This window comes from Dermacentor variabilis, chromosome 7 (assembly GCF_050947875.1).
Source record: "Dermacentor variabilis isolate Ectoservices chromosome 7, ASM5094787v1, whole genome shotgun sequence".
NCBI lineage: Eukaryota > Metazoa > Arthropoda > Arachnida > Ixodida > Ixodidae > Dermacentor > Dermacentor variabilis.
Genome location: NC_134574.1, coordinates 27,586,103 through 27,607,009, shown reverse-complemented (window position 1 = coordinate 27,607,009; position 20,907 = coordinate 27,586,103). Strand labels below are relative to the sequence as shown.

At 45.8% G+C, this 20,907-nt stretch overlaps 1 protein-coding gene across 1 annotated transcript in view; it reads right to left on the bottom strand.

Moving 5' to 3' along the window:
* LOC142587385 (uncharacterized) overlaps positions 1 to 20,907 on the bottom strand; it is a 498,611-nt gene that overhangs the window by 457,826 nt on the left and 19,878 nt on the right. The gene's annotated exons all lie outside the window — the stretch shown is intronic.

Genomic DNA, 20,907 nt, shown 5'->3' with positions numbered 1-20,907 from the left:
TAATCAACAAGCGTAAGACAGCTGACATAAGGCAGTATAATATGGATAGAATTGAACATGCTCTCAGGAGCGGAGGAAGCCTAAAAACAGTGAAGAAGAAACTAGGAATTGGCAAAAATCAGATGTATGCGTTAAGAGACAAAGCCGGCAATATCATTACTAATATGGATGAGATAGTTAAAGTGGCTGAGGAGTTCTCTAGAGATTTATGCAGTACCAGTGGCACCCACGACGATAATGGAAGAGAAAATAGTCTAGAGGAATTCGAAATCCCGAAGGTAACGCCGGAAGAAGTAAAGAAAGCCTTAGGAGATATGCAAAGGCGGAAGGCAGCTGGGGAGGATCAGGTAGCAGCAGATTTGTTGAAGGATGGTGGACAGATTGTTTTAGAGAAACTGGCCACCCTGTATACGCAATGCCTCATGACCTCGAGCGTACCGGAATCTTGGAAGAACGCTAACATAATCCTAATCCATAAGAAAGGGGACGCCAAAGACTTGAAAAATTATAGACCAATCAGCTTACTGTCCGTTGCCTACAAAGTATTTACTAAGGTAATTGCAAATAGAATCAGGAACACCTTAGACTTCTGTCAACCAAAGGACCAGGCAGGATTCCGTAAAGGCTACTCAACAATAGACCATATTCACACTATCAATCAAGTGATAGAGAAATGTGCAGAATATAACCAACCCTTATATATAGCTTTCATTGATTACGAGAAAGCGTTTGATTCAGTCGAAACCTCAGCAGTCATGGAGGCATTACGGAATCAGGGTGTAGATGAGCCATATGTAAAAATACTGGAAGATATCTATAGCGGCTCCACAGCCACCGTAGTCCTCCATAAAGCAAGCAACAAAATCTCAATAAAGAAAGGCGTCAGGCAGGGAGATACGATATCTCCAATGCTATTCACAGCGTGTTTACAGGAGGTATTCAGAGACCTGGATTGGGAAGAATTGGGGATAAAAGTTAATGGAGAATACCTTAGTAACTTGCGATTCGCTGATGATATTGCCCTGCTTAGTAACTCAGGGGACCAATTGCAATGCATGCTCACTGACCTGGAGAGGCAAAGCAGAAGAGTGGGTCTAAAAATTAATATGCAGAAAACTAAAGTAATGCTTAGCAGTCTCGGGAGAGAACAGCAATTTACAATAGGCAGCGAGGCACTGGAAGTCGTAAGGGAATACATCTACTTAGGGCAGGTAGTGACGGCGGATCCGGATCATGAGACGGAAATAATCAGAAGAATAAGAATGGGCTGGAGTGCGTTTGGCAGGCATTCCCAAATCATGAACAGCAGGTTGCCGTTATCCCTCAAGAGAAAAGTATATAATAGCTTTGTCTTACCAGTACTCACCTACGGGGCAGAAACCTGGAGGCTTACGAAAAGGGTTCTACTCAAATTGAGGACGACACAACGAGCTATGGAAAGAAGAATGATAGGTGTAACGTTAAGGGATAAGAAAAGAGCAGATTGGGTGAGGGAACAAACGCGAGTTAATGACATCTTAGTTGAAATCAAGAAAAAGAAATGGGCATGGGCAGGACATGTAATGAGGAGGGAAGATAACCGATGGTCATTAAGGGTTACGGACTGGATCCCAAGGGAAGGGAAGCGTAGCAGGGGGCGGCAGAAAGTTAGGTGGGCGGATGAGATTAAGAAGTTTGCAGGGACGGCATGGCCACAATTAGTACATGACCGGGGTTGTTCGAGAAGTATGGGAGAGGCCTTTGCCCTGCAGTGGGCGTAACCAGGCTGATGATGATGATGATGATGATGATGATGATACTATTCTTGCATTTTGAAAACTGCAATCACTCAAGACAAGAAAGACAATAGGGTTTCGGACGTAAAATTTGCCATATATGAAATTTAAGTCTTGTTAGCGCGAATCAAAAAAAGAAGAACCTCTAGAGAATTCATTCGGCCAATCAAATTTATTTCTACATTGCCGTTAACAAAATGACCGCGATTTAAAACAATTACCTTGCATAACGTATTCATTAGGTTGACTGTACGGGCTCATATAAAATTCCCCATATAAAATATAAAAACCATAAAAAATCAATTACGAGAACAAGCTGGCAACAGGAAGGGATATTCTACAATTCATAAATAGGTAATTGACAAACCTGCAGAGTACAATCATCCTATCTTTATGTCATTAATTGGTTATGAAAATGCATTTCATTTAGTAGGGATACCAGTAGTCATCTGCGCATTGCGTAATTAAAGAATACAGGAGGAATACTTCAATATCCGGGAGAATATCTACAAAGGTTCCCCAGCGCCCTTGGTTTTTTATAAGAAAAGTAGAAAATTACCTATGAAGAAAGGGTTCAGGCAACGAGACACCATATCTGTAATGTTATTCACTACAGGTTTAGAAAAAGCATTTAAGCTATAACACTGCGAAGACTTACGAATTAGGATCAACGGTGAATATCATGACAACCTTAGCATTTCTGATGGCATTGTCCTGTTCAGCAACACTGGGAATGTACTGCGAAAAATTACACCGGCCCTTAACTGAGAAAGTGTGTAAGCGGGTTGGAGAGTGAGTGAGTAGGGCCGAAAACTAATTTGGAGACGACCAAGATATTGGTCTATAGCCTGACCAGTAAAGAATTCATGATCGCCAGTGAATCTTTAGAGTGTGTCGAGGAGGACGCTAATCTAGGTCACTCATAGGGGACTGTGACTGACAAGGAAATTCAAAGCAGAATAAAATTGTGTTAGATTGGCAGGTATCGCCGAATTCATACTGGAAACTTACCCCTGTTGTTGAAAAAGATGTTCGACAATTACGATACGCCTTAGTGAGAAATTTAAGCGCAGCTGAATACGTCTTTTAAATTCGTTGTATATTCAGGCAACGAATTTAAGTCCGCAATCACCGAACCAATTTCAGGGGGGGAGGGCAGTAACTTCAGAGCCTTCGCAGAAGAAGGGGCAGTATCAGAACGCTGGCATGATGAGCATCATCGAAGCCAGCGTGCAGTGACACGAGCGCGTTCGCGCGGTTACGCCGAGGGACGCTGATGATCAACCTGGATAGGGTGCCTAATGGGTCAATCACACCGGCGACTTGAGTAAGTCGCGCGACCATTGGTGGCTGCAGACTAAACAAAGCGACAGAACATGACCGATGCTCACACCGGCAAGCCCGGGCGAGCGCGACGTTCAAGTCGCAATCCCGGAGAGGATCGTTCTCAGTGCGAACTCTAGGGATTCTCGCAGTTCCTGCGCACTTCGCTGGTTTTGTGTTCTGGCAACAGCCACACGTTGCGGGAACAGCTGCGCCCCAGCATCACGAAGACAAACATCAATTACATTCCGGTAATGGGTCGTGCTAGTGTGGACTTTGTATTTGATGCGACGCAGAAGGACGCAGAATGAAAAGACATGCTAACATGACTTCTCCCTGCGCCACTGATTGGTTTAGCAGTTTTGTGACCACGGTGGCACGACTGAAAAATTGAGCAGCAAGAGACTGGCCCAGTATAGTCGCTTTTGGAGAAAAGCAACCATTTGCGGTTGTTTGCTACTGGTCGCTTTCGATCAGCTTGGTTGCGCGACCTCTGTCAGTGGTCGGTTTGAATGAGCCTTAGGAGCTCCGCTCTGTAAAAAGTGTACAAACATCGCGTAAGAATGGTGGTAACATTTGCGACAGAGATTTGGAGGCTGACAAAGGTGCTTTAAATAAAGGTAAGGGCCACGTAGGGACCGATGAAACGAACAACGTAAGGCGTAACATTCAGAGGCAGGAGGAGGGCGGTGTGAATCAAAGTGCAAATGGCGATAGCCGATATTGTAGCGAAAAAAATAGCTTTTAGAGATAAAATGCAGCTGAGCAGGCCATATAATGCGTAGGGCAGGTACGGGGTTGCAAAATGGGGCACCAGGACAGGTAAAGCACTTGAGGTGCGGTGCGCTTCCCTTTCACAGATTAGGTGAAGTGATGAAATAGGGAAATTGGTAGAGAAAAGTTGGTATGAGCTATTGGAAGGCTGGGGAAATTGGAAATAACCAGAAAAAGCCTTCCTCCTGTAGTGAACAGAAAGATAGCGTATGATAGTGATGATAAGTAGTATAATGACTGCCCGTTTGATGAATATTCAAGATCTTTTGTCTTATAAAGTGCTCCTTTTAATTGAAGCTCACTTGCTCTCTTGATGATCACTTACCGCTTGTTCAATAAGGAGGTTGCCTTCGGTGCAGGCTAGTGAATATGCTGCTATCTAGGGGATGGCGCTACGCTACAAATCAGCATCTGCAATGTTTCTTTATTTATTGTTATGTCTCAGGTTGTATGCTATTTGTTGACCGTCCCGGGAGACATTCGTTTTCTTCACATTTTTTTCCGAATGGCACAATATCGATATAGAAAGTGTAATAGTAAAACACCACGTTGTGCTTTAAAACAGCACAGCCTAATAACCCGCTAAGGTTCCTATTTTGTCACATCTCCTTAGTCATCCAACATCGCGTGCTGGTTTTCCTGCGGTTCCTTTCGTTAGCTGTCAATCGTCACGCGGCAACTACTCAAGTTATCCATCCTAGCTCATTGCTCAATAACACTCCCCTAAACGCAAACTAAAGTTGGTTCGCACAGCTAGTTGTGCGACATGGTTGAGTACTGTGAACGTGCAAACGTGCCTACAAAATATCGGCAAGAAGAACAACGAGAATAAAGTATGTGTCGTCCATTTTTTCGACCAAGCCCGTCAAGCCCGTTTACAGACTCTCATATTAATCGGCGGCACGTTCTCTTTTTATTTTGTTATACGAAACCACAATGAGCAAACGCCATCAAAAAAGGTAAACACTGGGGCCCATGGATCAAAGTAAAGTAACGGGCATTAAACTTCTTGTTATGATATTTTTTTTATTTTCATCGAATTGATTTCCACTGTGTCACCCAGGCAAAACGGCAGCGCACATCGTTGCTTGCCTGAGGGTATTTAATGACGGCATGATAGCATCAGAAACCATTTTTTTTAAATCTGCTCATACATTCTGTACATAACAATTCAGGCTCAGTCTGTTACACAAAACGGGTTTTAATACAATTATGCGCATACAAAAAAGGAACTGTAAGAATTATCAGGCGAGTATTTCAAGTCTGCTAAGTCTAGCTTCAAAATCAAGTCGAAAGTTATTCATCTTGAGTTGGCACATGACTTTCATTTCCTGCCCAGCCTAAGCACAGCGTGCTCGTTAGTTTCTGAAGGAGGACGGTGAATGACGTAATGTGTACCACAATATAATGGAGTAAGACACACTAATACATACTATCCATAATATACAAAACTATATACACATTATGAGCGATCACGAATACAACTGGAGCAATAATTAAACTACGAAAATAAATGAATATTGGACATCCCAATAGCTTGACATAAGCCATCTCATTGCAATTCACCGATATCTAACGCGCGAACAAGGAAAGCGACTTTCCATATACAAGAGGCCATCAGTAATTTAGCCGCAAGGATGAGCTTTATTTTTGGCGCCTCAAGAGCACGCCGAAGCGTTGAGAGAGTCTTAGAAACGAAACGTTGCAAGCAGCGGTGAGGGAGAAACTGTGAGGAAGAAAGAAAAGCGAAAGGCAAAAGGAAGAAAGAAGTCTTCGCCTCAGTTGCGTCTCAGTGGCCTTCTTTGATGGCGGAGGAGTAGGAAAGACTGCGCCGGCCGGGAAGGAGCAAAACCATGGCATGAGCTGGCGCAAGAGGCGATTTATTCGGCGGCAATTATTGTCATTTCTTTCTACGAGTGACGTTATGCGACTGTGTTCACGTTGTGAAGTCATCTGGCCGCGTCCATGAACGCTCTCGGGGATTTCAGTGATGTTCCATTCCACCGACGTTACCGGAAATTGTATGAAGCCAGTGAAACTTCGACAACTCGTGGGTGTGAGACCACAGGGTGACGATCAGCAACGGCGGGCCTCCATGTGCTATGGAGCGTCGGGCCCAGGAGTGTGTAATGCACAGCTGCGAACCACTGTCGATTCGGTAGGTCAATTTTTGCTTTCCATACGTTATAGTAGATGCGTAATTGTTGCTATTGCGTTATGAGGATGCAGCAGATCACGAATCTCGTTGATCTAAACATCTGAACGTGTAGTACTAATGCGCACACGCGCACTGAAATTTTTCTGTGTGACCTAGCTACAACTGCTGGCGTGTTTCCGTTTCGGCTTTGGTGAACGGTATCAACTAGTTTTTAATCCTGCAAAGCCTCCTTATGGGCGACAGTGACAAAGTACTATTCGCCCACGCGCTTTGTATTGTATGCCAATGAACACTAATATTATTTCGGTCATGGCATTCTTTAGCCTCCCAATTCTGGGAGACCATGAGCTTGCTCATGGCATAGTGTACTAGTGCAGTGAGTGGTGGGGCTATGTCGCAAAATTCCTTGCATCGGCTCAGTACAGACTGCTCTTCCTGTGTCGGTGGTAATGGCAGGGTACGGAAACTCCCTGTATCTCCAATGGGAAGTCATAATTGGCCATGGTCGCACGCTGGCACGTCGTGCCAGCGCACTCCCACTACTAGCGGGTGCCGGATACCCTAATCAAAGCAAATCACAAACAAAAGAAAAGTTAGCATTACCCGGTGTGGTTGCTTAGTGGCTATGGTGTTTGGCTGCTATGCAAGTGATCACGGAATCGAATGTCGGCTACGGCGGCCGCATTTCGGTTTGAGCAGCACTTGCAGAAAACACCTGGTCGCAACGCCTATTGACATTGCTTCAAAACGAAGCAGCGGACGTAATCGCGAGAACGTTAGATGAAGATGCGCGTGACTACAATAAAGTAAAGCTTCGGCTGAGGCGAAGGTACAGCTTGTCTACAGAAGCCTGCAGGATAAAATTCCGTAACACGAGGTTTGGTCAAGGGGAATCTTTCTCGGAATTCGCCTATAAATTCATGAGCTCCTTGGAATAATGGCTTAAAGGTGTCAACACATACGAGAACAACCAACGTCTGATTGAATTGTTTGCGCTAGAGCAATTCTATGCTTCAATTCCGAAGCAAATGCACCTGTAAATTCAAGACAAGTCAAACGCGGAGACGTTGCAAGTGGGAGCTAGTTTGGCTGACGAGTACTGTTCCCGCAGAATGGAAAATTCGGAAGAACGGCGAAAGAAACCATCGGGAGCATTAAAGGTTTCAGAAAGGAGCGAGAGAAAAGAATGAAGGGAAACGCTACAACGCTCCCACCCATGCATGCGGTCAACTCGATTGAACCAAAAAGTTCAAAGTTTGATGAAAACCGACTGTTAGGCTATTAAAAATGACAACAACCAGGCCATGTCGCCGTAAGGTGCCGACAAGCAAATGTGGCAGGTAATTTCCTAACTGAAAAGAGTGATTTATTCTTGCCTTACACCTTTGACATGATGGTGAACGGCATCCGTTGCAAGGTTCTACGTGACACGTGAGGAACATTTGATATCGTCCACCCGTCGTTTGTTAAGCCCGAGGACTTTACCGGATAGTGCGTAGCGGTGCGCCAGGCCCTAGAGCCCGACACAAATTGCTTGGCAGTAGCCAAAGTTCAAACGACGGGTGCCTTCAGCAAATTTCAAACTCCAGCATCGGTTTCAGACAAGCTCCCTCGAAAAATCCCTTATAATGTTTTTTATCAGAATAATGAGCAACTTGAAAAACGCAGGAATGGAACTTCATGCGAACCCTGTAATGGTCATCACGAGGTCCCGCACAAAAGCTCGAACTACTAATGCTACTTGTGCCACCCGAATTCGATAGCAAAGCGATCCCTTCCTAGCTGGCCCAACGAGCGAAACCGTTCCAGCCACACAAGCCATTCATAACGCCCTGGTCGCTTGCGCGCCCGGAGACAAAATGATAAGCCCAGTCAGCGAAAATTTTCCACTTCTTGTAAAGCTACACAATAATAATAATGTTTGGGGTTTTACGTGCCAAAACCACTTTCTGATTATGAGGCACGCCGTAGTGGAGGACTCCGGAAATTTTGACCACCTGGGGTTCTTTAACGTGCACCTAAATCTAAGCACACGGGTGTTTTCGCATTTCGCCCCCATCGAAATGCGGCCGCCGTGGCCGGGATTTGATCCCGCGACCTCGTGCTCAGCAGCCCAACACCATAGCCACTGAGCTACCACGGCGGGTCAAAGCTACACAAAAGCATGCTCAAAACAGATCACACGAACGACTAGTCACTGCAAACGTGCTGGGAAAGTTCAAGATGGAACCAAAACGGACCAGTATAGTTCACTGTCAAAGACGGTCCGTTGCACGGAACATTCAAAAACAAGAGAGGCGGCTCTTTCGAACAGCTTGTAGTTGCCCAAAGGTACCGTGCTGCACTTCTCGATTTGGTTCACAGCAATAGCTGGGCTGGCCATTTAAGAATAAACAAAACTAAGAGCAGACCATTGAACGACTACTACTGGCTGATGTGCTTCACAGAATCTGAGTAATGGGTACGTTCCTGCAATGTTTGCCAAAGGATCGAACAGACAAACTAAAAACTCAAGGCACCTTTGGTCCGAGTGCCTTTGATTGGCGAACCTTTTCACAGATTGGTAGTCGACATTGTTGGTCCATTGCCAGTAACAGCGGCGGGCAACAGATACTTGCTAACACTCATTTGCCCTGCCACGAAGTTCCCGGAAGCAGTGGTGTTACCAAGATTAAGCTCCACAGCAGTTGTAAACGCGCTGCTCGGCGTGTTTGCCAGAATCAGATTTCCCAGTGAAATTCAATGCTACCAAGGTTCTGCTTACAAGCACGCTTAACATGCGCGCTTCCTGCAGAAATGTGGCATATCCTTCACCACAGCTCTGTCTACCACCAGCAGAGAAGTCAGTCGAAAAACGTCACTCAGCAATGAAGCGGATTCTGCGCGTGCTCTGCTTCGAGAAGGGCACCGACTGGGATGCGGCTGTTACCGCAATGCTCGTTGCTCTGCACTCCATCACTCGCGAAGCAAGTGGATTTCTCCGGGCGGAACTTGTTTGCGGCTGAGTGCTTCGGTCCCCGCTCACCTTGCTGAAAAGAAAGCGGGAAGACAAATTTGTAGACAAATCCGTCGCCGAGTACTTGCTGACATTGTGGAAATGCCTACCTGAATGGCAAGAATTGGCACAGATCAACATGGCGGAAGCGCAGCAACCCGCAAAAGTATACTACGACAGATCTGCACACACTCGAACCTTCGAAGAAGGCGACAAAGTGCAGATTTAGAAGTCGTCGGAGGCAAATAAACTGTAAGTAGCATGGGATGGACCGGCCGATTTAAAGCAAAAACTTTGGGACACCAATTGCTTGGTAACGACGCACGCTAAAAGCAATGACGTGACAATCTGCCACGGCAATCTAATGAAGCCGTTTATCGAACACATGGAGGCTTTGAACATCGTCCTAAACAAACCAGAGGAAATAAATGTCCCAGTCCCTAAAGTCTCAAAACTCAAATCTGTCGCTAAGCAAGTTTTTTAACAATCAAGCAAAGAAAGTAGTTGAAAGTGCTTGTAGACAACTTGAGTGATTTGTTCAGGCCCTATCTCGGTAGGACAAACCTTGTAGAACACGACTTTGAATTGACATCTGAACAACCCTTTCGTACAAGGATGCGCAGATTTTCGCCCCGTCATGAGAAGCTGCTCAACGATTCCATCCTGAACATGTTTAAACTGTGTGTAATTGTGCCAGGGGAAAGCAAATACCTGTCGCCGATGTTTGTCCTAGAAAGTTCAGGTAAGGAAGCCCATCCCTGCATTGACGATCGTAATCAGAATGCGATAACGAAAACGAAGACGTTTCCTTTCCTAATGTTGATGGCTTGATCGAGAAAGTATCCGCTGCACAGAACATCTCTACGTTATATATGGTATGCAGCTTCTCGCAAGTGCCACTCATGAAGAACGCCAGTACGCTCGCCACTTTCATGACTCACAGGCACAGATCGCTCTCTGGTGCTCAATTTTGGCCTCAAGAATGCACTGTTCGTATTTTCGAAACTAGTGAATCAAGTGCTCATCGGCACCGAAACTTTCACTGTGCCCTACCTCGATGACATCGCTCTTTTCTCGAGCACATGACAACAGCGTTTGGAACATCTACAGCAGGTATTCTTTCGAATCCGTGAAGCAGGTTTGGCTCTATAGCTGATCAAATGTTGTTTTGCAAGCTCTTAAGTCCACTACTAATGGCATGTTGTTGGCCAAGCGAAGCGACGTGCTTCCTAACTAAACGTTGAGGCAATCACTAGCTTTCCTTTGCCAAAAACTAAGACTAACTAGCGTTACTTTTTGGGTTTAGCTGACTACCACACACGTTACATTACAAACCGCACATATCGCTAGTCCTCTTACAGACGCTCTGCGCAAGACCGAGCCTACTATTGTGCGTTGGATTATGGCGCGTAAGGACGCATTTGCTGTGTTTAAAAGAATTCTTGCCAACCGGTTCTCGCGGCTCTAGAATACTCTCGCCTCTTTGTTCAGTGTGACGTCAGTGACCATGGAATGGGCGTTGTTTGAAGTCAGGCGAACGAAAAAGACGAGTCGAAAGCTAACGTCTCACGCGAGCAAGCCTACAGCACCACAGAAAATGAATGCGCTTGCATGGTTTTGGCTCTCGAAAAGCTCGTGTTATCTTAAAGGCTCTTCCTCTCTTTTTGAAACCGATCACTACCACGTAGTGCGGTTAAACCAAGTGTCCCAAAAAATCGTCGCTTGATGAGGTTGAGTCTAGCTCTTCGACAGTTTGATTTCCTAGTGCGGCAAAATAAAGTGAAACGCCATTAAAATGCTGACTGCCTTAGCCCGCATTCCCTAGGTTTTTTTAAATTATTTTTCTCGTGTGCATGCAAGTCGATGCAAGCCTTTTCATTGTCGTGTTCGGTTTTCCTGTGTTCTGCTCCCAGTGAATTCAACTGCCAGACTTTCCTAAGCTTGCGCGCAAGGTTGCGTCCGACGTAGGTACTGCGTTTCTTCCACTCGTTCACTAAGCAACTTCAGATACTGTCGTGCCGGTTGACGGGATGAACTCTGCGCCAGAGGTCTGCAGCCGGCTCCCTGTCGCTACATGCTCGGTACCCTTTCGGCACTAGGCAAGCAGTGGTAATTATGAGCGTCGCCTCCTTCTACGCGTCCCAGCCCCTCTCCACGGGCTTGTGATTCGAGCCTGAAGACGGACAGTGCTGCCTTCATCCTTTCTGCGATGTCTAGCTGAACTTGCCCGCTTATGCCACCATGCACCTCCGCGTCTTCACCTGCTCCAAGGGAAAGGGCAATTTGATTGTGTAAAACGCGTTATTGCTGCATTTGGTCAATCTTGCATCTATTGTTGGCTACTTGCTCCCACCTTCAATTGTTCAAGAAGCATCATCCTCTTGAACGCCTTCCGAAATGGGTAGATTTGGCCAAGCTGTACCATTCGCGGTGCTGATAACATTCTATGTTGGGGCCAGCAGATAAGGGTGCTCCGCTAGCCGGAATATCTTCACATTTTTGCCACCCCCTGATTGGCGACTTAGCAACATAAGCGCGTCGCTGAAGGGATCAGCGTGATTGTCTTCCTGCCGCTGCGTGGGTCGTCTGTTCCTCGGGCCGGTCGTCCTTCCACCCTCGGAGTCAAACTACCGAATACGTAGCACAAACAAATCCAGCTTAAGGATAAGATATTCATTTTCACCATTCCTGAGTGGTTCTTTTGCATAAAAGACAGAACACTTAGCCTGAGAGGTCCCGGGCAAACAACCCGATTGTCTTGCAGCAAAAAATTCTGCTCTATCGACAGCTCGTATCGACAATGTAAGGGTGGTATTGGTATTCTATTTCTTGTGGCCAACCGCGCCACATAATCTGCGTTATTGTTCTCAAAACCTCATTCCGGCTTCCTTCTGCAGCCACTTCCTGACCTGTAAAGGGAACCTCTAGTATAAGTGAAAAAAAATTCTCGTTCACCCCTCGTACTTGCTTACAACGCCAGCCTTGATAAACCCTCTACGTGGCCGACTTGTGGATAACTCTTTTACTTGACGCACCGGTAACCGGCCAAAAAATTTGTCCATTGCTGCAGCCTTGCTAACGCTACTTGACTACACTGTCTCTTGGGACCGAACAAATGCGTCAGCCACTGATGATCAGTCACAAACTGGAGGCGTCGACCGAGAATGTACTTACGAAATTTTGTAATGTCAAAAACTAAGGCTAAAGCTTCGCAATTTGTCCATATGTCTGCTCGGCCGTTGTACGCGTGCGGAACACGAAAATGATAGGTCTTTTGTCGTGACCTTATGTATTCGCGACCGCTGCTCCGAGGCCAGATACTCTTAGTGCTTAGGTTAACCTATCTGTGTTCTATTTGCAAAGGACGCCTACAAACTAAGCTTCTTTTTTTTTCACGACAGCGCTTTGCGGGCTCTAACATTTGTGGATATTTCTTTTTTTTTGCCAAACTTTGTGGTATAGTCCAAGTTAATATTCTCATTTGTGTATCGTAAAAATATTGTTTGTGGGTGACGAAAGGCATGAGTTAAAATTTAAAAAAAATGTGCATAGAATCTTTTCAAACATTGCTCCATTTACAAGCAGCTATTTTGCTCATTTGAGCATTTTACCTTCAAGCCTAGATTTCAAACAGCCTTAGTTTATCAGCGGGATCTGTAACCCAACTGACATATCTTTACTGAAACAAAGATAAATATAAAGATCACTATGACATGGCTATTTCTTGCGTTGAAATATTCTTTATCAGTTAACTTCCTTAGCCCAGGTCAACACAACGGTAAGTCTAGCATTGTTAATTAGCTATTAGAAATTGACACTGAATTATCTTTCGCTGCCTTCAAACATGCACAGTAGCCATGGAAGTTTGACAAACCAAAACAAAATGAAAACGGGCGTTAAACCGGACAATTTCGCGTTGGGGTACATGGCCACAAGCTCCGCCCCGTGGCCTTCCTTGCCATGAAAAGTTGTCCGCGTGTACAGGAGTGGTGAAATTTCACCACAAGTACCTTTCCCAAACAGCAGCGACCTTAAAACCACTCTACAAGGTGTTGAGAAAATATTGTGAAAATACGTTTCGAAAATGCAACCTGTTTCTCTGCGAGAGGTCACTGCTGGCTTTGTACCTTTATAACCACCGCAAAAGCAGACGCAGAACACAAGAAGCGACAAGGCAGTGCTTGTCGTTGTCGCTCCTTGTGCTCCGTGTTTGCTTTTCCTCAGGTTGAATCAACATGAAATATAAGCTAACCCGATATCACGCTTTGCTAGCTTTGTATGACGGAAAGAAGCCTTTGCGCCTGTCGTGTGACGCATCGCATATGACCTTGGTGTGGTTCTCGCAAGTAGTTAGGATGATAGCAAAAGACCTAGCGCTTCCGCGTTCCTCACGCTCACAGCAGCCGAATAACCATATGCACAAATTCAGCGCGAAGCTTTACCTACAGGCTTTGACTTTAAATATTTTCATTAGTTCGAAAGTGTGACTGATCAGCTGCTGGCGCAGTCTGATCCGAAGAGTCACTGCAGTTAAGTAGCGTTAGCCAAAGTTCAGCGAAGGAAAAATTTCTCGCCTGGTTATCTGTACGTGAACAAGTACAATTAGGGTCCACAAATAGGCCACGTAGATGGTTTATCAAGGCTGCCGTTGGAAACAAGTGCGTGCGACGAAGATTTTTTTGTTCACCTCTTATGAGGCTCCCTCGACAGCCCAGGAAGTGGCTGAAAAAACAAGCAGGAATGATGTTTTGAGCTCAGTAATGAAGATGACGTGCCGCGGTTGGCCACTAGGAATAGAAGAGTAACAGCGCCCATTTTTATTCGTCGACACAAGTTTTTAATAGTGCAGAGTTGTTTGTTGTGGAACAGCCGCGTTGTTATCCCCAAAGCCCTCAGGCCAAGTGTTCTGTCTGTAATGCACTAAAACCAATATGCTAGCCTAAAGTTAGCTTTGGTACCCAAATATGGACACAGATAAAGAAACCATGGTACGAGCACGTGAGGCCTGTCAGTGTGGGCGGAATTCTGTGCACTCAGTACTGGTACAGCCATGGCTACTATATTTAAAGTGTTCGGAAAGGGTTCATTTAGATTGTACGAACGTAGAAGGGAAATCATGGCTGCTATTGGCAGGCTTATTCTCATAATGGCTTGAAATAAGAGTAATGCAGGCAGATAAGCTTGGCCATGGTGAAGGCAGTAAGGAGCTGTTTTGCAGCGTATGGCCTAAGCCAGTATGGTGGAGACCGGCAACGGTCCGCAATTTACATCCGGTGAATTAGAACACTTTTTGAAGCACAATTGTGTAAAGTCACTTTTCTCGCCCCCCTGTCGAACGGTGCAGTAGAACGGCTTGTGTAAACAATAAAAATGGACATATTAAAATTAAAGCTCGAAGCTGAGGTTTGTACGGGCTTATATTTTTGCGGCACTCTCTCATTTTTCATATCAAAATGCAATGAGCTTTTTCAGTGCATAATTGTTTTAGTCATGCGCTGCTGCACGAGGCAATAACTTAATGATGTACGGCGAACTTCTGCATAATGTCTGATAGACTGCGTTGCTGTATGCATAATAGCCTGAATGTTCATAGTCGTCATGACATTCTATTGTGTGTTAGCTAATAGAAGGGATGTGCACGTGCATGGCAACCGTCAAGTTTGTCATTGATGCATTTTTAGCACTTCTATTATATTTCTTTTCTAGTTTGACCTTTCTCCTGCTCATAGAGCTCCAGATGATTAGCTTTTCCTACAGTTTGAGGTTAAAAATCTACATGCGAGTTGCAAGAACGAATAAACCCCTGCCCGTTTCTAATGATCAACACTTGTCATTTTTGCACAATTCAGCGTCGTTATCCGTGCTGCTACATTGCCCTTCCATACTCATAGTTTCAATTCAGCACTAAGTCGAAGCGACGTAGCGTCTGTGCTCACGGCGTTTCTGATTTCCTTGCCTACGCTGTTAACCAACGTATGCGTACAACGTATGGCAATCCTGTTTACCTTATGAAGCGGGACTTCAACACGATGACATAAAAAAGAAAGTCACGAGAAAATCATGTACCACCAATGATACCAAAATCACGTGGATTGCCCCAAGAATGAACAAAGTGAACAATTGGGGATTAAGTACGCACACACTCAAGAAACATACGCACACACGTACAAGCAGACGCACACACTTGCCAGTGTGTGAAATCCGGTCACAGTAGCCCGGTATTGCAAAACGAACAGTGTACAGCGTGCACGACGCTAATCGCAGCCACTAAAATGCTTCGTGTCACCACGACCAGCATTTACTTCGCTCGAATTATATTCCATTGGTGCCCTTCCAGCCACCCACAGATCGATCACCTAATTCAGTGCTTCACGTCAAGATAGGGGTGCTTGGAGCATACGGCGGGCTTCTCAATATTTATTTCATTACTTTTAACTTGCACATTTGCATAATGCCTCAGCACATGCATCCGCAACTTTTTATGCTTCGACCCTGCCTGAATGACAGTTACGGCTTCGGGTGTTGTAATTACACACTAAAAAACAGGAAAGTACCTATCGAAAAGAAACAGTCAGGCAAGGAAGAACATTCTCTCCATTTTATATACATTGCTTGCTTAGAAGAAGTGTCCAAACTATTAGACTGGGAAGGATCGAGACCTATGGTGAACGCCGAATATCTCAACGGTCTTCAGCTTGTCGATCGCATTGTCCTGCTTAACAAGGTTGGGGCCACGTCGCACAATTGATTGATAACCTTAACCGAGACTGTTTAAGGCTATTAGCGCAGCTCAGGACGAGCAAAACAGGAAAGAGGTAGGGGTAATCAAAGGGAGCGGAAAACAGGGTGAGCGCTAACTTCCAACTGAGGTTTATTTCGTGACACAAGACTACTTATACATTCGCAAACCATGTGACATCAACAAAGAAAACCAAGCAAGAAAACCGATAGCAACCAAGTGGCAACACATTCATACAGCCTGTGGCTGCAGTTGGAGATACGCCAATTCATTTCTTGATAATGATAATGAGGGTGAGCTTACAAATGATTGGGCAGACCAATGATAGCCTTTGCTTCGATGATTTCTCTTGTGAGCTGATTACGACTGCGACCAAGAATGACGCATTCCTCTAAGATAGGTTCGCAACCGCACGTTTTGCAGTGCTGCGCGAGAAACCCCCCAGCTGTAATACAATTCTTGGCATTGTAACCATGCTCGCGCAGCCTGTCATTCAGGCATCGGCCAGTTTGACCTACGTAACGTTTTCCGCACTTGAGTGGAAAAGAATAAACAACACAATGTGCGCAATTAACAAACTTATTTTTGTGGTTCTTGTCGCAGGAAAGAGGAGCTACCTTATTCGGATTAGTGAGTTTATACCTTATATTCACATCGTCTCACATCATCTTAAGAAAATCGCCCAGCGAGCGAATGTTCGTGTAGTATTTTCTGCCCCCAATAAGCTCATGAGGATTTGCAAACTCACTAATCCGAATAAGGTAGCTCCTCTTTCCTGCGACAAGAACCACAAAAATAAGTTTGTTAATTGCGCACATTGTGTTGTTTATTCTTTTCCACTCAAGTGCGGAAAACGTTACGTAGGTCAAACTGGCCGATGCCTGAATGACAGGCTGCGCGAGCATGGTTACAATGCCAAGAATTGTATTAGAGCTGGGGGGTTTCTCGCGCAGCACTGCAAAACGTGCGGTTGCGAACCTATCTTAGAGGAATGCGTCATTCTTGGTCGCAGTCGTAATCAGCTCACAAGAGAAATCATCGAAGCAAAGGCTATCATTGGTCTGGGCCATGCATGTGTAAGCTCACCCTCATTATCATTATCAAGAAATGAATTGGCGTATCTCCAACTGCAGCCACAGGCTGTATGAATGTGTTGCCACTTGGTTGCTATCGGTTTTCTTGCTTGGTTTTCTTTGTTGATGTCACATGGTTTGCGAATGTATAAGTAGTCTTGTGTCACGAAATAAACCTCAGTTGGAAGTTAGCGCTCACCCTGTTTTCCGCTCCCTTTGATTACCCCTACCTCTTTCCTTTTTTGCTCGTCCTGAGCTGCGCTAATAGCCTTAAACAGTTATGACATACCAACTCGCCCAAACTGCCACGCTTTTGACCTTAACCGAGAAAGTGCAAGTATGGGTAGAGAATTATGCTGCAGCCGAAGGTGATGTTCAATAAGCTGTTCAATGCCCGCCAGCATGTAGAGCTTATCTAGATCAGTTACTCAGTGGAAACCCTGATCATGAGACTGAAATATACAGAAGTATGAAAATGGGTCTGGGTGCATACATCCGGCATTACGAAGCCGTGACCGGAAGCACAGCACTTCGTTTACGAAGAAAAGGGTACACTGATTCTATTCTTCGAGTACTATCACATGGGGCAATAACTTGAAGGTGAACAATGCAGCTTGGCAAGAAGTTAAGGACCGCTGAAACAAGCGACTCAAGGAAAGCTGTTGGGCCTAATGCTCAAAGTCAGGAAGAAAGCGGTGTAGATCCGAGCGGAAACGGGGGTAGTGATAGTTGAAATTAAGAGAAAAAATGCAAGCAGGGCATGCCGCGTAACTCAGAGGGCAGATAATTGGTGGTCCATTACAAATGCGGAGCGGGTGCTACGAGAGAGGACTGTGGGAAATTAGATAGGGTAATGAAATCAGCAAATTTGCAGGCACAACTTGCAGTCAGTTAGTGGAGATCAGGAGTAATCAGATGCAGCTGGAAGAGGCGTTCGGCCTGCAGTCAACATAGAAGCACGCTGGTTATGTTGTACAGCATCCAAAATTCGTGGGTAACTTAACGGATTCTTGCTCTTGAGCCGTCGTTCGCTTCGTAGTGTGAGGCCACATTCGCATGTTTGCCACTTTTTCATCGTACTATGTGTGCCGCAACTGCTCCTAACAAAGTACGTCTCTGACACAAGATGAAGGACTTGAACCCATCTGATCCGAAACCTGATAAAATATTGAACCGCTATGTGCTTCGAGTACGTTGCTGCACAGTACTCTGAGGTCTGCTTGAGCGCGTGTTCTTATGAGGCTGCTGAAATAATGGCAACGTTGGCACTGAGCATGGTGGTGATGCTGACTGAGTAGCCTTGACTTCTATGATGTGCCACTTCCACGACCTGCTTTCTCACTCACGCAAATATTTTCATTGTATACGGAGTAATATTGGCTGTGCAGGAGAAGCTTTGACCCAGAGTCTATAGTCTATAGACAATGGGTCTATAGACCGATAGTGCATTTATAGACCCAGAGCCCACTATGGGTCTATAAACTATAGACCCATAGTGCGCTCAATTTCTATTTCATTGAAGTCGAGCCCCATCTCTGTTTCTGTGAAGAAATAAAACTTATGAGAGTTCACAGCTGATGTCGTTGTTCCCTAGAATAGGACATGCTCAAATATCCTTCCTAGAATTGCAACTCAATTCTTAAATATAGTAGACGATGAACATCAAACACTGCCAACGCAGAAAATATCAAACCATGATTAAGCTTCTTGTATGTGAACACAATCCCATAATCATTAATGCAGAAGGATTGTGAGCTTTGACAAAGCCGTGCTTCTATATAAAGTTATCTTATGTTCTATAGCTCGAAAGAGCTTATGCTTGTTAGTACAAGGTAATCATTTGTATTGGGACAATTTTCAGCTCGGATGCGCTGTTCTCTAGCTAGCACAATGTTTGTAGTGCCCACCAAAGTACCAATTTTTTACACACTTTTCACCCAAACTAAATATAGGATCAGTCATCTATGTAGGGTGGAATATGTGGTGTAGCTTTTTTTCTCAAATATGGGAGGCCATGTAAAATTAGTCAATAAGTCAATCTATAGTTTGTATGTGAACAATAAAGGTACTTAATGAAAAGAACCTCAACAATATGGCTAAAAGGAACCTCTACTTTCCGGTATAATGTGAGTCAGGCAGGACAGGAAAACGCACACACGCAACAAAAAGTGATAACGGAGGTAGATATAACATTGTGGCTTATAACGGATATAACGTTAGATAAACAGCGAAGATACATCCACCCAATGAATGCGTTAACTCATAGGTGAATTACTACATATTTGTCAATGAGAACCTATTAATTGTGGCAACAATATTGCTACGGACTAGCCGCCACAGTGTGGCTGCACTGAGGAAGTGGAAGACGACATGGGCCCACTTGATATAGCGTCGCCATTTTGGCCTTCCATTAGTGTCCCTGTAAATAAAGTGTATATAGCATTGGGCTTCAGCTACACGTAAGATTAATCTGGTGGACGTTCCCCGTACCCGTAATGGAGCTTCGCAGCGGTCGCAACGGCGACAATGCAACTTCGGCTACTGCTGGCGGCATTTCATCTGCACAACCGTCTCCGCCTGCAGCCCCGACCTACGTCGCCATTCCCCCCCCCCCTCGGGATCCTGGTGTTTTCAACAGAGTCGGCAGTCCTGATGTTGACGACTGGCTCCGCTTATACGAACGTGTCCGCACCAGTCACAGGTGGGATCCGACTATTATGCTTGCGAACGTTCTTTTTTACCTCGACGGAGCTCCACTTGCATTGTTCCAGACTCACGAAGAGGAGATCTCGAGCTGGGATCTCTTTCAAGAGAAGCTCCGCGACCTGATTGGCAATCCGTTCGGTCGCCAAGTCAATGCCAAGAAAGCCCTTTCCACACGTGTGTAGACGTCGACAGAGTCCTACGTGTCGTACATTCGCGACGTCTTGGCCCTTTCTGCCAAGGCCGACCCGACCATGTCTGAGGACCATAAGGTTAATCACGTCCTCAAAGGCATTGATGACGACGCCTTCAATTTACTGGTGTTTACGAACGTCACCAGCATCGATACGATCCTCAAGGAGTGCCGCCGTCTCGAGCATGCTAAAAGCTGCCGGGTATCCAAGCACATCACGCGACTCCCCAACACAGCTGCTACGTCATCCTCTGAGGTTCCTTCCACCAGCCGTCGTGATGTGACAACTTGACCCGCATCATTCGTCGTGAGTTAGAAGCGGCACAACCGGCAGCCCCTTCATTCGCGTCACCTGATCATTCTCAGGTGACAATCTCTTTGATCCAGGCCGTCGTCCTTCAAGAGTTGTCCAACGCCCGCCTGCACTCCATTCGTTCCGTATGCTCGGAACCTCTCTCTCCACGCACGGCCCCACCGCGCCCTTCTTACTCTTATGGACAGCGCAACCCCTCCGAATGGGGAACCGTGGACGACAAGCCGATCTGTTTTAACTGCCGACGCATTGGACATGCCGCTCGCCACTGCCGCAGCCGCTGGACTTCTGCGACACGCTACTCTCCTAATTAGCACCCTCGCCCCTCTAGCGCATCCTTTTCCTTCGCCCCTTCTATGCCCGCTCCATCATCTGACCCTGCGACTCCTTTTACCCGACCCCGCTACCCCCGCTCGCCTTCTCCCTCCCGTCGACAATCTCGTTCGCCCCCGTCTCGCCATGCTCCTTCTCCGACCTACTCGCCGCACCCCCGAAAGGAAAACTAGACAGTGCTGCTTCTGGAGGTGAAGCTGCAATGACGACATTAGCACTAAATCCTCGCTTCACATTACCCACGAACAAGAATCTTTCGGACGTTCTCGTCGACATTGTTCCTGTGTGCGCGTTCATTGACAACGGGGCGCATGTGTCCATTATGAGTGCTGCTCTTCACCGTCGGCTCAAGAAAGTTATGACGCCCGCCCCGAACAGAGTTGTACAAGTCGCAGACGGAGGGACTGTCGCTATTGTTGGCATGTCCTCTGCCCGACTCACCATAGCTGACAGACACACCATCGTTCTCTTCACCGTCATCGAGCATTGCCCTCACGAACTCATTCTCGGTCTGAATTTCCTTGCCAA